The 5,469-nt window shown below is 27.2% G+C and overlaps 1 non-coding gene across 1 annotated transcript; it reads right to left on the bottom strand.

Moving 5' to 3' along the window:
* Positions 1-286: 286 nt before the first annotated feature.
* On the bottom strand, positions 287-371 carry TRNAM-CAU (transfer RNA methionine (anticodon CAU)). Its single transcript is given in 2 exon segments — positions 287-322; positions 334-371. It is a non-coding gene; the product is annotated as a tRNA-Met (tRNA).
* Positions 372-5,469: the final 5,098 nt, after the last annotated feature.

The following is a 5,469-nucleotide window of genomic DNA, read 5'->3' as shown; positions in this document are numbered from 1 at the left end:
GGAGATTGGAAAGCAAATGTAGGTTATGTGAAAGAGAAATATTGGCCATCGGATACCATAGGTCTTAGACCCCAAAAAAGAGAAACTGCAAATTTTCTAACTAGTTAGAGAATTGCTATCAGCATTCAATTTTCCATTAATAACAAAATAAGGATACCTAAACTGCAAGATTAAATTCTAAAATTTAATTTGAAAGAATTTTTTTAAAATAAAATGATGCCGTCTAACGACAGTGAAACATGACCACCTGTTTTTTTCTTGATTAATTTTAAAATGGAAAAAATAATGGGGTGAGAGAGGCTCGAACTCTCGACCTCAGGATAACTCAGAAGCTATGAGACCTACGCGCTAGCCAACTGCGCCACCACCCCTTGATGTTTAACTTTTACTATAATTTCTTATAATCTTTATAAAGGAGGACCTTATCAAAATATTAGAAAATTACCTGAATCGTGTTGTTTTATTGCATTTATGTGACACCCACGAGAGCACAAGAGAAAAAACTAAAAAGTATATTTGTTTTTTAAAATTAATAGTAATTTTAAAAAATGAATGACAACTTTCTTTTAGAAGTGGCCTTTTTCGGAATCATTTAAAATTTTTTATTTAGATATATTATATAAAAAATAAAAAAGACAAAATATACTACTCATAGCTCATCTTCAATCCATAAATAAGAGGGTAATATGTTTCAACATATTCGAACCCGTATTCTACTGCATTGACAATAATATTTATTGTAATGGAATTAAGACTTAATTAACGTAAAAAATAGATTTACAAAACTTTTTGATTTAACACTCGTTCAAAAATTGATTTTATAGTTATTTTACATCTTTACCAGTCCTTATCATTTAATTTGGATATAAGTAATCACAGATTTAAAGTACAAATTTAATTTATAATATTTCTTTAGATATAAATTAAAGGAGTGGCATATTAAAGTATTAAGTTAAAGGTTAATGATTCAGTGATCAATTTTGTTGATTTTGATATTGTTGTTAATGTAAGAAGATTTGGGTTTAAGTAGACCGAAACGTGTTTATCCTCTTATTTAAGGGTTAGGACAATCAGTTGCGAATGACTTGACAATGAATTTCAAGTCGAAGCGATTAGTCCGATCTATTTTTCACGTTCATAGGAGTTTGTCTACGTTTCTACTTTACAAATATGATATTTTGTGGGCATTTCTAATAATATCAAGTGCTATTCCTATTTTGACATTTCTAATTTTTGGAGTTTTAGTCCCGATTAGAAATGGTCTAGAAAAACTTTCTAGTTATGAATCGGGTATAGAACAAATGGGTGATGCTTGGTCACAATTTCGAATCCGTTATTTTATGTTTGCTCTAGTTTTTGTTGTTTTTTTTTTTATGTTGAAACGGTTTTTCTTTATCCATAGGCAATGAACTTCGATGTATTGAAGGTACTCGTATTTATAGAAGCTTTCATTTCCGTGCTTCTCCTAATTGTTAGTTCAGTTTGTGCATGAGTATTGAAATGGTCTTGGTAATTTGAATATCTAAATTTTTAGTAAAAAAGATAATTTATTTCAATTTTTAATAAAATAAAATCTAACTTAAATTTTTTTACATTAAGTACGATTACTCTATTCAACACTTTTTTGAAAATAAGTAATAGTCCCTCTTTTACCATTTTATTTCCTTTAAAATGATTGTATAAAATAATGGTTGAAGGCTTTGCTGAGGTTTTAGATGCCCCAATCAAATATTAAACCTTAACGGGCCATACATCTCCGGTCTGCAACCTTCATCTACTTCTATATAGAGGTGATTATGGGTCAAACTGAGTTCGAGTTAGTTATAATAAAATTGTAGACTTATTTTATGGGCTTGGGCTTGACATAGCCCGGAAAATATGTATAAAATTTTTTCCCTTAGATAAAAAGCTAAAACTTGAGTTTAGCTTAACTCGTCTGTATTAAAAAATTTATATTATTTCTTATATAAATTTTTTTAAAAAAATATGATACATTAAATACACTAAAAATATTAAATAAATATTTTTCAACAAATTGAAAATAAATTAAAAAAAAGTTTTTATACTTAAATAACACTAATATAGGTACAACTTAATAAATAAATGTCTCTAAAATGTAGCAAAATTAACAATAAAATAAGAGTTATACAATATCCAAACAATAACAATAAAATAGTAACAATATATTAGTGAAATCACAGCAAAACAGTGAAAAACTAACAATAATTTTTTTTTTGCAAATTTGGGTCGGGCAAAAAAAAGCTTACTCAAGGCCGGTCCATTTTCTAAATGGACCTTATTTTTTTACCCAAACCCAATTTTAGGCTTATATTTTTACCCAAACCTTTCTACTTTTCAGGTAGACCTTCGGCCCTAGCCGAATGGCCCGACCCATGATTAGGTCTACTCATATATTCTCCAACATAATATTATTTATAATATTATTTAAGTGTTTTACTAAATTTGTGTTACCCTTAATCGAGTTAGGAAATTACAATAAAATAAATAATATTATCCGAGGGTATCTTAATCTTTCCGCTTTAAAAAATTAATAAAAATATGCATATTGTGAGATTTGAACCCACACTAATTACATTAATAAAACCTTTAATTTACCGTGTAGCTAAAGCTTTTTTAAATATATTTTTATAAATTTTAATTTTATTATGCACATTTTATTACTTTCATCCATTGTAAATCTATACTATTATTTAAGCTCTTGTGTCACCCTCAATCGGGTCACCAACTCGGTTAGGAAGTTATGGGAATGCCCTTCCGTAATTAAAATAAGCAATATTATTCGAGGATATTTTAGCCTTTTAACTTAAAAACCCATTAAAAATATGTATATTGTGAGATTTGAACACACACCAATTGCATTAATAAAATATTTAGTTTTCTATTCAATTAAAGTTTTTTAAAATATTTTTATACATTTTAATTTTATTATGCACACTTTATTACATTGTCGGTTAACTCGGCATCGGCTCAAGATTGATAACAACACCATGATAAATAATTTAATCTATATTTTTTTCATTTTAATAACGTACATATTCCATGTGTTATTATTAATTAGTTTTAAACCATACATTTTATTATTTATTATATGTAATTTTTAAATAAACATTTATATTTTAAATTTGTGATTTCCACACATACACGTTTGATAAACTTTTTAATTTTTAAAAATCAAATTCCATCAGCTAATATCTATTAATTTGTGTGTGTGTGTTTTTTTTACTTAAGCTATTTGTGAGAAGCAAACAAAAAATAACCATCCAAAAGGAAGAACAAAAATCTAAAACAGATGATCCTTCTCATTGAGTCATGAATTAGATTTTGAGTCAAATTTAGATTTATAAGTTCAAAAATAATTAATCTAATTGAATTTTATTTTTATTTAGATTTTTAACTTCAAAAAGATAATTAATCTAATAGAATCTCATTTTTATTTATTTAGCTTTTTATAACAATAAGTATTTTATTTATAACTTAGTGAAAAGGACTTAAAATATCATTAAAAAGTCATTTTTTTAAAAAAAATTGATGAACCTAAAATGGAATAAGTTTGATTTTTTTTTAAAAAAAGCTGAAGTGTAATAATAGTTATTTAACTATGTATTTTGTTCTATTTTGGTCATTTAATTAATATTTTTTTCGATTTAAACATTCAATTTCTTGAAATTATATATTTCAGTCACTTTCCATTAGTTGTGGTTAACTGAGGGATGAAAAGCTAATGTGGGCTTTTTTTATTGACCTAATAATAAATTTGGCCTTCCAATATTTATATATTCAATCAATTTGATCTGAAATTTAAAACAAATTTCTCCAAATTCTATCAAGAAACAATTAATATTAATATTAATATTAATTTAATATTTATCTTGATAATATTTTATTAATTTAATATTAATGTGATTAATTTAAATCTTAATTGAAGAAATTTTCTGAAGAAATTATTTCAGAAGATTTTTAGAGATATTCTTATTATTTATAATTTGACCCCAAAAGTTTAGAGAAATTACCAAATTGCCTCACTGATAAATTTTTGAAAATTTTTTTGATTTGAAGTGAGCCCATACTCGGCAAGCATGAGCTTAAGGATGGCGGAGAGACTACTCTGTCAAAACGTTCATCCTACATGAATTATAAAGGTGCGATTTTGATTAAGTGTTTATTAGTTTAGATAACACAACCAAGTTCTTATTTTTGAAAAAAAAATAATTAAAACTTTGGTTTTCCCTTAAACCTATTTTTCGCTATATTTTCCAAACCCGATTTTCTAATATTATGTTTATTTGAGTCTAGACTTTGTGGCATGTACATAAGGACCTTTGTTGTGCAAATGGTCAAATTGGTGTTAATATTATGTGATAAATTAATAATGGTTGGAACTTATGTAATTGACTTGCTATGTGATAAATTGATGCATGTTTTGATATTGTGTGATACTTGTATACATAATGATCTTAATTGATAGGTGTTGGCATGATAAAGATTATAAGTATGATAGTTTGAATGGTTAGGTTGCTAAATGGCATGTAAAGAGGTAAAAATGATAGTCATGCTTGAAATATAGGTTATGTGCATGGTTGATTTGGCTCTTTCCATTATCATTTGGATACTAGATACTCAAAATGATTAGTTTTATATATATTGATTTAAAGCAAGAAAAAAATTTCATGGTTAGATAAGTAAATGGGGAAATTGAACTTGAATGAATGATATGAATTGTTTATTAAGTTAAATGGTTAATTTTAAATTGTTACAAGTTCATTTTGGCATGTTTTATTAGGTTTGGCATAAGTGAAATGGTCAAATGAATGTTGGTTACAATATGTTTTGGGTTGAAAACATGTAATTTAGGTATCAAGATGAGCTAAGTAGCTAAAAACAGAAACTGGGGCAACGTAGCAACCTTGGACTCTTGACGTTGCAACATCGTTATCTTAGAGAGTGAGTGATGTCGCGACGAGCATATGCATGTCGTCGCGACATGACATATTGATATGACCATTTCGTAATGAGGAGATGACGAAGTTGTGACGTCGGTCCAATAAATTTTCTAAACTTCACAATTTGGTCCTAGTTCAAATGTGGATTGGTAGAAGAGTATTCATAAGCTCATGTAAGTCTTGGAATTGATTGTATATCATATCATATGCTTGTTTTGCTTGTATTTAAATGTATAACAACATAAATTGGAATATTTATTTGATCGTTGTTGCTCTGGTAACTAGTGTAGCATTCTATAGCTCAGATCCGACGATCGGGTCGGGCAAGGGGTGTTACAACCACAAACCTCAATGTTTGAACATTAGAATATTTATTTAATCGTTGTTGCTATGGTAACTGCATTCCCTACAAATAACTGTTTTTTAACCACAAATAGATATATCATATATGAACCAAGTAAGTGGAAAATGTGGATTTAAAAATCTTCAAATATTATTTTATTTATAA

The sequence above is a fragment of the Gossypium hirsutum genome, chromosome D05 (genome assembly GCF_007990345.1).
Source record: "Gossypium hirsutum isolate 1008001.06 chromosome D05, Gossypium_hirsutum_v2.1, whole genome shotgun sequence".
In the NCBI taxonomy this organism is placed as follows: Eukaryota; Viridiplantae; Streptophyta; class Magnoliopsida; order Malvales; family Malvaceae; genus Gossypium; species Gossypium hirsutum.
Note: the sequence above shows the minus strand (reverse complement) of the source record. Positions and strands in the feature narration are given on the sequence as shown.